The sequence below is a fragment of the Gallinula chloropus genome (assembly GCF_964237585.1).
Source record: "Gallinula chloropus genome assembly, chromosome: 11".
In the NCBI taxonomy this organism is placed as follows: domain Eukaryota; kingdom Metazoa; phylum Chordata; class Aves; order Gruiformes; family Rallidae; genus Gallinula; species Gallinula chloropus.
In genome coordinates this window covers 2631308-2642867 of record NC_140096.1, presented here as the reverse complement: position 1 = coordinate 2642867, position 11560 = coordinate 2631308, and positions in this window count along the sequence as shown.

Here is an 11560-nt window from a genome sequence, read left to right as displayed (position 1 = left end):
CGCTTGACCCCAAGCCCTCTGCTACCTGCCGGGCAGCCCCACTCCGCTGGTCTCCGGCGTTGCTGGTGGCACCCTGGGTCCCAGCAGCATGCCAGGATATCCATAGTCACCCCCACCACCACCACCACCACCCCCCTCACCCCAAACAATCCCCCCTTGCAGAGTGGTGCTGCTCAGTGCCTGTCCTTGCCACAGCACCAGCAGCTTGGACAGGGGGATGTTGATGGAGATACCCCCCAAGGGTAAGTCATGCCATCCTCTCTCAGCATCTCACTTCACGTGGTGTCCCACCTGTGTGGGATAAAGTCCTGCTGGTCCTGGCCTTTACCTGAGGGATGCCACCACTGCAAGGCTCAGGGGAGATGGCAGCCCTGGCACAGCCAGAGTGCTGTCTCTCTGCCCGTGCAGGTTGAAGAGCAAAGGCAAGGGGTGGCTTTTCACACCACACAGCACTGCTGCACACCCTCAGAGGTAAGTGGAAACCAGTTCATCCAGTCTGAAAACCCAGGATTAAGGCAGTCTGGCACCACAGCCAACACTGCTCCCAGCCCCCAGCCCCGGGACTCCTCAAAGCCCTGACAGTCAGAAGCCAGGAAACCCCAGCCCAGGGCAAGGTCAATGCTAAACCTGCCCTTGGCACCCCCGAGCATCCCAAGCTGTGGCTCTGAGCCACTCAGCAGGGCTGCAAACCTGCTCCAGGGGAGCAGTCCCAGCACCCCTGGGACTCACTGCCATCCCAGTGAGTGCTGCATGGACAGATGGACAGTGCATGGCTGCAACCAGGAAAACAAAGCCATGAACACATGGTTGTTCCTGTCTGGACTATTCAGCCTCCTGAAGAGACCATTCCCAACCTTTCAGCATCACATCAATCGTCCCAGCTCTTATCAGTTCAGGATTTGATGCATCATCCACCTAATGCCATCTGTCTGCACCTCTGACACCCCCACCCATTCCCAGTGCTGGCACCCACTGCAGGGGGAAGAGGGGTGGCTTGTGGGGCAGAAGACCTGTGCCAGCACACGTGCAGCTGGGGGTTCAAGGACATCACTGCCATCTGGTGCCACCCTGGCCCCCAGGTGACCCGTGCTGGCATCCTTTAAGGGAGCAGGGTCTAGCCCTGGTGTCCCAGGGGAGCCAGGAGGGTTCTGAGCGCTGGACACCTCCACCCAGCATCAGGGATACAGTGGGTGAGACCCGCTCTGTGGTGATGGGATGCCACCACTGCCAGGTCCACCCTGCCCCATCCCTGGTGCACAGACCCCTCCCTGTGACTGTCCCCTCCCTCAGGCAGTGGCACGTGGCTGGAGAGGCTGAAGGGTGAGACGTGGGGAAGGGAAGTGCCGAGGAGCAGGAGGGTGCAGGCATCTCCCAGCCCAGCAGGGCATCCCATGCCCATCAGCACTCCCAGAGGGGGTGCAGCAGGCTGGCTCCATCACCAGGGGAAGCAGCTGCAGGGAAGCACAAGGCAAGGCTGCCTCCCCTCTGACACGCTGCCTCAGGAGCTGCTCTGCTACTCCCAGGGGAGTTTGAAACAACAGCCATGACAACAGCCACCAGAAAAATCACCAGATTCAAACAATCTTCCCAAACAAACCTTATCCAAAGGCATTGTCTGTCCCTGAAAAGGGAATGGGATGTCACGCTGCATCTCCACACGCCTGGCAAGGCTGGGGAGCACGCCTGTTGTTTGCAGAGCTGGAGCTGGCTGCCAAGAGAGAGCTGCTGGCTTCCCAGGGGAGACCCCCTCCTTTTCACCCCCCTCAAACTACCCACAGCAACCCCACCACCCCCACCCAACAAGCCCTCCCAGCAGGAGGATGAACTGTGAGGCTCAAAGCACTTGGATGCTTCAGAGATGTGGCTGAGCTCAGTGTGATTGCCCCAGGCAAACCAAGGCAGGTGTTTGCTCCCCGAGCCACAGCCAGGTGGATGACAAGTCCCAGACAACAGCTGCTGCGTCCCCAGATCTGTCCTTTTGGGTGCAGTTTGGGAGCAGGTCTCCTGTCTGCTCCTTCCCATGGGACCTGCAGCCAAGAAACTACCTCCTCTCTGATGGTCACCCAGGAGCAGCAGCCTCCCAGGCAGCCAAATTACCACGGGCAAAGGTTAGTGAGGAAAACCTCTGCAGCTTAAACAGACAAAAAGGAAAGCAAGCACACCTCCTTCCTGCCACACACAGCCTGCTGCCCAGCATTAAAGGCAAGGGAGGAATAAAGACCTGGAGACTGACAATAAAACTCCTTTACCAGGCTCTTAAGCTGCTTCTCTCCTGATAACACTTTGATGCTGCAGAAGCATTACCAGGAAATTAAATAAAAGAGGAGCAGCATCCTCCCAAGCAGGACTTACCCACTCCAGGAGCAGCAGTAACGTGCTCAGAGCAGGTACAAGGTCCTTCGTGGGGCAGCTCTCCCGTGCTGGGCTTGGGGCATGACATGTGCCCACCCTGGACCAGAGCAAGAAGTCAGAGCCCACCAGCAGTGGCAGCAGGCAGTGCCTTCCCTCACACTGGGAACCACAGCTCGGCTGTGGCCAGGGTCTGGAGGAGCCACCACTTCCCTGAAGCATGGCTGGGGTTTCTTTGGTGTTTCTTCTTCTATTTCTCAGGCAGAGAAGTGCACTGGGCTGGAAACCTCTCAGCTTGACTCTCCCAGCAGTGAACTGGGTCTGTCAAAGACCCTCCCCTGGACCTCAGCAGCTCTGCCTGGTCAGCAGCACCCAAACCTAGTCCCATTCCAGGCCCAGCAAGCATCTCGCTGCTTGGAAGCCACCTGCTGCCCCTCTGGGAGGGCACAGGCCAGTGCTGACCCCATCCCACCCCAGGCTCTTCACATCCATGTCCCCACCTCGCCTATGCCCCTGCCTGCTGCCCGCCTCCAGCCTGAGGGGCTGCACCACATCCTCTCACATCCCCAGGGACCACCATGGCACAACGCCACCAAGACAGGAAGGCACTGGAAAACAGCTCAGCACCAGGTAAAAGGCCTCACCAGGAGAGCACCCTGTGCCCATGAGCACCAGGAACCCACCCCAGACATGCCTCTGTGGGAGGCTGTCTGCTCCTCACCTGGCTTTTCACAGAGCCTCAGCCAACACAGGATGAAGATATCCCTTCTCCTGGGGCTCAGGCATTTCTCTCTTGCACTTAGAGCTCTGACACCAACCCAATCACACTCTGCCACCCAAGGTAAGATAGACATCAGCTCTGTTTGGCCACTCTCTACCTTGATATGCTGCCAGGGGATGTGCCTTCAGCTTTCTGAGCACCTTCAGATCTCCACGCTGCAGAGCAGAGCTGAATCCAGAGCCCCCACTCACCCCTCCCCAGACAGACAAAGGCAGAGCAAAAGCTGCCACATTCATTTTTAATTTCCTAGTGCAATAAATCTCTGCTCCCTCTCAGGACTGCTTCTCTCCCTTTGGCTTTCAGCCCTGACTGGCCATCTCTGCTAGCAGAAAAAAAGCCATCAGAACAAACCAGTACCACCTGCTTGGGAGGAATGGTGATCTCCATCTAGGGAAAGCATTTGCCCCATTCCCAATTGCCTTTAAATAGGTTGGCAGCAGGAGGAACCACTTTCTGTAGCTGAAGAAGGGCTTACAGCTGAGCCCCACACCAGGGAGTGGTTACAGAAAGGTCTCAAGCCTTTTGTGGGGACAGAGGGGGGGGGACAGGGATTTTGCACAGATGGTGATGCAGAGGTGGGTGCCAGCTCTCCTCCCCTTTCCTCTGCTGCTGCAAACACCCCAAGAACAAACAGAGCCTGTGGATTCCTGTCTCTCTCCTGCTGCAAAACTGTGCCCAGCTCCTCCATCTGCCAGGCTGCAGCTGGTGAATGGCTTGTGAGGCATGTGGGATCCTGGGCACGTGTGGTGGCAGTGGCAAGATGCTGGGGAGTGGGCCAGGGAATGGTTTTATGGGGAGCATGCAGCAGCTCCAGCCTTGTGTGCTGGGCTCTGTCTCAGATGGAGCCCACGGGGCTGCCAGGGTGCAGGGGGACCGCTGGCACGGGACCCGCTGTGATGGGCATGGCTGCTCCACCAGCCCTGCGAGCATCTGGGTACCTCAGAAGGTGCCTTTCGGACCACATTAACATGTCACATGTCCCCAGCAAGGACAAGCAGCTGCTGTACTGCTCCAGGCTGCAGGGAAACTGCTCAGACACACAGTGATCAACATCTGATGGGCCGGTACCGGCTGCCCTGGCTCTGGAGGGGGGTGGGCTGAGGGGTGCCAGCCTGGCAGCCGTACAGGGGTGACACAGCCCTTCATGGCTGATGCTCTTCATGGACCCAGCCTGTGTGCAGCTCTGCCATATGGCCCAGGCCTTTACCCCCCTGTGCTCCAGCTCAGATTGGCTGTCAGGATTACGAAGCAGTTTCAGATCAGTAGAGCTCTTCCAAAGGCTCAGCTTTGCTGGGTCTGTCCTGAGCTGGCAGGTACGCCAGGTATTCTGCTGGAACAGAGGGCAGGTGCCAGATGGCAACTGTCTGAGGGCAAAAATAGTCCAGGCTTTCAGCATAGGAACAAGCAGGCAGTGAGCAGCATCCCCCCTGCACAGCCAAGCTGCCAGAGGAGCCAGTGAGTGGCCAAAGGCAGCTGTAAATAATGAAGCAGCAGCTGCAGCCTGGCTCCAGGCAGCAGCCACGGCTCTCTGCTGCTCAGCCTGCAGCTCTTTAAACGGTCCTGGCATCCCAGCTACAGGCAGACACAGCCAGAGAGGTAGGGAACAGGTGGGGATCCCAGGAGCTGTGATGATGGAGAGGAATGGAGAGGGGCTCAGCCTCCCACTGTCATGGAGTGGGACTGGTCCAAGCTGGTGCTCAGAGCTGCATCTTGAGGGTGAGTGGCATTCCCATAGTAATGCTGCTTATTAACAGAAAATACTGTGTGAGGGTGGCTAACAAAGACCCTGTCCACCACCTCCAGACACACTCAAGCCAACAAAAGAGACAGCTTTGGCACAGGGAGAGGCTGTCCTGAAACAAGCCCTGTGACACATGGGTAGAAGCCCCACTGAGAATCTGAAGCCCAGCCCAGATCACACTTTCCACAGGCAAACACTCACAAACATCATCTTCCCCATCTAAGGCTTGGGCTCTCTGGCCTGGGAAGGAGAAGAGGAAGAGGGACCATGACAGGACCCCTAAAACCAACCTGATGTGGGGCAGGGAGCCAGCACTGCTGGAGAACTGGAGGGCACCTCTGGAAGGAAGTTCAGCACTTGGAAAGGGCAGGACTCTGCCACCCAAGGGCCAATTAACCCCTGGAGCTCCCTGCCATGGGATGCTGGGGAGGCTGGAAATTCCCCTGGGCTTGACAAGCAACATTCAGCTACCAAAGCCAGAGGTCTCCACAGTTCCCATCCTACAGCTTGCCAAAACCTGGGACGATTTACCCCAAGAAGAGGCAGATTGGGATGAGCCCCCTCTGTCCACATGCAGCGGGGGAGAGGACCTGAGCCCACCCCCCCAGCACACCCACGGGGTGTGTACCCACCTGCGTGTGTCAGGCCAGTGGCAGGGGCTCCCCAAGGCGTCTGTGAGTGTGTCAGGGAGAGGACTCCTCTTCTGTGTGCCCGAGCACCCCACTGGGTGCCTTCAGGAGGCAGCGGGGATCCAGCGCTCGGCAGCGGCGTCGCGGGACATCGGGTACCTGTGGGGGCAAAGGATGCTGAGCGTGAGGTGATGATGATGATGACCTTCCAAGGTGCCTGCACGCACTGCCTGGCTGTGCCCACACAAACTGGGGACGAGCTGGGGTGCTGTGCTGCCTGAAAGTCTCCTGCAGATGGTGGGTTGGCTTATTTCCCTGGGTTCCCATGCTGGTACAGACACTGTTCTCCTATAAATGCCAATTGTTTTTACCTGGGGGGGTCCCACTGTTTTCTCCTCCAATTTCCCCTCCCATTTTTGGCTGTTTAAGGGATTTTAATTTTTGTTCTCCCCAGCTGGAGAAGCACCTTGCTGAGGATCAAAGGAAAATCCTTTAGCAACAGGGTGAGGCCAGGAAGACTTGTGCTCCATCCTCACCCAGCAGCAGGGAGGGAAGCTGCTACCTTTGGGCTGCCACAAAACTGAGGTGAGCTGAGGAGCCTGGGCCAGGTGAGGGGCTGCAGACAGGCAGAGCTTCTCTGGCAGGGCTCTAACAAACCTGCCTGCAATGAGAGGGGTGGTGAGAGGAAAGCCTGGCTCCTCTCTAGCACACTGGCCACAAGCCCTGAGCACAAGCCACACCATGGGACAGTCTTTCAGGACACTTTTTTGTCTCCTTCAGGGATGCCCAAGCAGCTGGGCATTTAATCCTTGGAGAGAACCTTTTCCAGCCCCTCCTCTGGCACCAACCACCACCCTGACCATGGGGCATGTTACCTTGGTCCTCTCCTGCCCGGTGCTCCACCAGTGTCAGCAGGCAGGACCGTGCTCTGCCCAGCCAGGGCAGGGCTGGGGAAGGCGTTACGGGCTGGGAGGGACTCTTGTCTCTGTGAGGACTACAGGACACAGCAAACAGACAGTCAACACTGGGCTACAGCCAGCTGAGCACATCAGAGGCTTGATCAGAGATAAGGAGCCATGTGGTAACACCCCCAGCGTTTGTCTCCCTGGTTTGCATGAGGCTTCAGCTGTGTGATGGGGACTTGGGGGTCACACCAGTTCCCCAGCACAGCCTGGCAGCTCCCTGCCCCCCAGTTACTGCTGCTGCTGGAACCACTCGGGTCCTGTGTTCCCCAGTTCTAAGCCAGGATACATCTGCATTGAGACCAGTTTGCTGGAGGTTTTTGGGACTGCAATCTGCACCCAGAGCAGGGAAGGGACCCTAGGGAAGGGATGCCAATGCAGGACCACAAAAGTGGCAGCAACATCCCCAGCCTGGATGGCTGAGTGACAGCCCCTGGGTGCAGAGGGTGGGTGAACTGGACCCAGTGAACTCAACCAGCACCTCTCAGTGTGGTCCAGTGACTCCTGACTCAGCCCTACCAGCCTGTCCAGGATGGGAGCTGCCCTTGGCACAGAGCTGGCAGATGCTGGTGCATCCCATTAGGGCATGCAGGGAGAAAACCAGAAAGGGAAAAGCCCAGCTAGAACTCAACCTGGCCACCCTTGAAAGAGATAACAAACTAAGGGTTTACAAATGCATTAACAACAAAGAGAGCCAAGGAGAATCTTCACCCTTACTGGCTGTGGGGAGGAACATTGTCCCAAGGGATGAGGAAAAGGCTGAGGTACTTAATGCCACCTTTGTCTTGGTCTTTAATAGTCAGAACAAAGGTATTCAGACCCCTGAGCTGAAAGACAGGGATGGAGAGCAGAATAACCCCCCCATAATCCAGGAGGAAGCAGTTAACAACCTGTGGCACCAGCTGGACACTCATGGGTCCAGGGGGCTGGATGGGATCCACCAGAGAGCACTGAGGGAGCTGGGGAGGAGCTTACCAAGCCACCCCATCATCCACCACCAGCCCTGGCTAACAGGGGACCCCAGATGACTGGAGGCTTAACAACGTTATGCCCATCTACAAGAAGAGCTGGAAGGAGGATCTGGGGAACCCCTGGCCCATCAGCCTGACCTCAGTATCAGGGAAGATGATGGAGAGGTTCATAGGATAGGCCAAGGCCAACTGTGTGAGGTTCAGCAAGGCTCAGCGCTGGGTCCTGCACGTGGGGCACAACAACCCCTGGCAACACTGCCAGAGCTGCCAGGCAGAAAAGGACCTGGGATACTGGTTGACACACATCTGAACATGGACTCCTGTGGCCAAGCAGGCTGATAGGATCCTGGTTTGTGTGGGAAGCAGTGTGGGCAGCAGGAGTGGGGCTGTGATTGTCCCGCTGTCCTTGGCACTGGGGACACTGCACCTCCAGTGCTGTGTTCAGTTTTGCCCCCTCACTACAAGAAGGACATTGAGGTGCTGGAGGGTGCCCAGAGAAGGGCAACAGAGCTGGTGAAGGGGCTGGAGAACAAGTCTTATGAGGAGCAGCTGAGGGAACTGGGGTGGTTTGGTCTGGAGAAAAAGAGACTGAGGGGAGGCTCCTGACAGCTGCCTGAAAGGAGGTTGTAGTGAGGTGAGTGTCAGGCTGTTCTCCCAAATAACTAGTGATAGGACAAGAGGAAATGGTCTCAGGTTGTGCCAGGGAGCTTTAGATTGGCTATTAGGAAAAATTTCCTCACTGAAAGAGTTATCAAGCATTGGAACAGGCTGCCCAGGGAGCGGGTTGGGTGGACATGGCCAGGTTGGGTTGACTGTTGGATTTGATCATCCTAGAGGACTTTTCCAACCTTAATGATTCTATGACTCTGTGATTTCTAGCAGCACATCAGCAAGAAGATCTCCCAAGCCCAAAGAGAGCTGGCCCATGAGCTTGCCTGCACTGCAGCAGGGACTGTCCCACCAGGCTCCTAATACCATCACCAGCCTTGACACAGGAATCCGCTTATGGGAGGTGGCAAACACAGCAGCACTGGGTCCTCCTCCACCCCTGCCTTTTCTGGGAGCCCCTTCCATGCTCTAAGGCTCAGTAAAGCCCTTGAGCTGATGCCAGATAAAAGCAAAACCATGAAGAAAAGAAGGAAGCAAAGGAGCATGGGGAGCCTTTGAGCGTGATGCTTTCAGCCTGGGGCTGCTGGTGTTTCCAGCACAGGCTTAATTTACACTTTATAATCTCTTTAGAACCTGCTTTGTGCTCAGCTGCCCCTGCCAGCTTGGTCCTGGGGGGTGCAGGACAAGGAGGGGACTGCAAACCACAGCAAGTGGACCTGGGCGTGCAGCACACATCCTGGGCAGCTGGGCCTGTATTTAAAGCCAGTCCTGCCCACGTGTGCTCTGTTCCCTTCACATGGGCCTCCAAATGTCACCCCAAGCCAGCAGCCTCTGCAGAGAGCGTCTGTCTGCTGCCAGGAGACACGCTCGTCCCACCAGACACACAGCCCCTCGCTCACAGGGGGGGACACAGCACAAGCCTGGGGACACAGAGCTGCTCCTGCAGTGCCACAGCCTGACACGTGTGTCACAGTGTCCCCAGGGATGGAGGCAAGCAGCATCCCCAGGGGATGGAGGCAAGCAGCATCCCTGTGGGATGGAGGCAAGCAGCATCCCCATGGAGGCAAGCAGCATCCCTATGGGATGGAGGCAAGCAGCATCCCCAGGGGATGGAGGCAAGCAGCATCCCCATGGGATGGAGGCAAGCAGCATTCCCATGGGATGGAGGCAAGCAGCATCCCCAGGGGATGGAGGCAAGCAGCATCCCCATGGGATGGAGGCAAGCAGCATCCCCATGGGATGGAGGCAAGCAGCATTCCCATGGGATGGAGGCAAGCAGCATCCCCAGGGGATGGAGGCAAGCAGCATCCCCATGGGATGGAGGCAAGCAGCATTCCCATGGAGGCAAGCAGTGTCCCCATGGGATGGAGGCAAGCAGCATCCCCATGGGATGGAGGCAAGCAGCATTCCCATGGAGGCAAGCAGCATCCCCATGGGATGGAGGCAAGCAGCATCCCCATGGGATGGAGGCAAGCAGCATCCCCATGGGATGGAGGCAAGCAGCATTCCCATGGAGGCAAGCAGTGTCCCCATGGGATGGAGGCAAGCAGCATCCCCATGGGATGGAGGCAAGCAGCATCCCCAGGGGATGGAGGCAAGCAGCATTCCCATGGGATGGAGGCAAGCAGCATCCCTATGGGATGGAGGCAAGCAGCATCCCCAGGGGATGGAGGCAAGCAGCATCCCTATGGGATGGAGGCAAGCAGCATCCTTATGGGATGGAGGCAAGCAGCATCCCCATGGAGGCAAGCAGCGTCCTTATGGGATGGAGGCAAGCAGCATCCCTATGGGATGGAGGCAAGCAGCATCCCTATGGGATGGAGGCAAGCAGCATCCTTATGGGATGGAGGCAAGCAGCGTCCCCATGGGATGGAGGCAAGCAGCATCCCTATGGAATGGAGGCAAGCAGCATTCCCATGGGATGGAGGCAAGCAGCATCCCCATGGAGGCAAGCAGCATCCCCATGGGATGGAGGCAAGCAGCATCCCCATGGGATGGAGGCAAGCAGCATTCCCATGGGATGGTGGCAAGCAGCATCCCCATTGAGGCAAGCAGCATCCCCAGGGGATGGAGGCAAGCAGCATCCCCATGGAGGCAAGCAGCATCCCCATGGAGGCAAGCAGCATCCCCATGGGATGGAGACACACCAGATGGGACTGAATCACCAGTGAGAGTGAGGTGCCCATTCCCCACGTGCTGTGTGGTGCCTCCTGCCCCGGGCAGCTCAGCTCTGTCTGTGCTGGCAGGCTCTGCTCCATGGGGCTGTGGCACCCCACAGGTACCACAGCCCCTGGCAAGCAAAGGTACCCCAGAGAAACACGTTTCCAAACCAGGCTGCAGGACTGATGTCATGAGTTTGCCTCCTGGATGAGGGGGAACAGCAGCTCAGGCTGCTGCTGGCAGTGAGAGCCTCAGACAGAGCTGACACACTGGCCACATCCCACACACAACACCCAGCAGAGATGCTGGTGTGGCTGCTGCTGGAGGCAGAGAGATGCTGGCAGGCCTCAGTGCACCCAGCTCCCCAGCAGCACAGCTCAGCCCTCCTGCTGCATAAGACTCTGGTGATTTTCTCAGCTCCTGCTGTAGTAATTATCTTGATCAGCCCATGCAAATGAGTTTCTATTTGAAACCAGCCTTATCTAATGGGATCCACTCAGTGTTTGCCTCCTGAAGGTTCACCACAGAGCAGTCCTACCCCTTTGAGGTGTGAAAGGCAACTGGGCAGGGAATGGTTTCCCCTCTCCCAGCATGGGAGGACCCAGCTTGGCACGTGCTGGACATCATCCCTCAGCTTCATCCCTCAGCTTCATCCCTCAGCTTCATCCCTCCCATGTGAGTTGCCAGTGTTTCCACCAACAAAGGGGCTTAGGCCCTGGAAACCCAGCTCCTCTGGCCATGGATTATGTGGTGAGGTGGTTCCAGTCGTTCAGAAGCATCTTGGGAGGACTCAATTTACACAGATCAGGTTCAGGAGGAGACACAGCCCCCCTCCCCTGCTGTGACCTGTTTTGCATATGCAAATCAGCCATGCCCAAGGAGATTAACACTGAGAAGTGCAAGCTGAAGAACTAATGCTGCCTCTCATTAATTTCTGGGCCACATTTTAGTTCATTCCTTCACTCACTCACGTGCTCCAGCATCCCCAGCAGCAGCAACAACCACCTCTCCAGCCTCCTGTCATGCCCTGCAAACACCTCACCCAGCAGCCAGGCCAAGCAGCCCCAGCACCTCTGGCAGAAGGGAACAGGGATGCCCAGGAGGGTGTCCCAGCCCTGCAGAGAAGGGGACAGGACTGCAGGGAGTGGGTTAAGCAGCAGGGCAAGGACATGCCTCTGGGAAGGGACCATGTGCTTGAAGCAGGCAGCTGCCATGCCAGAGCACTGCCAGCCCAGCTCTCCTCTCCTCTCCTCTCCTCTCCTCTCCTCTCCTCTCCTCTCCTCTCCTCTCCTCTCCTCTCCTCTCCTCTCCTCTCCTCTCCTCTCCTCTCCTCTCCTCTCCTCTCCTCTCCTCTCCTC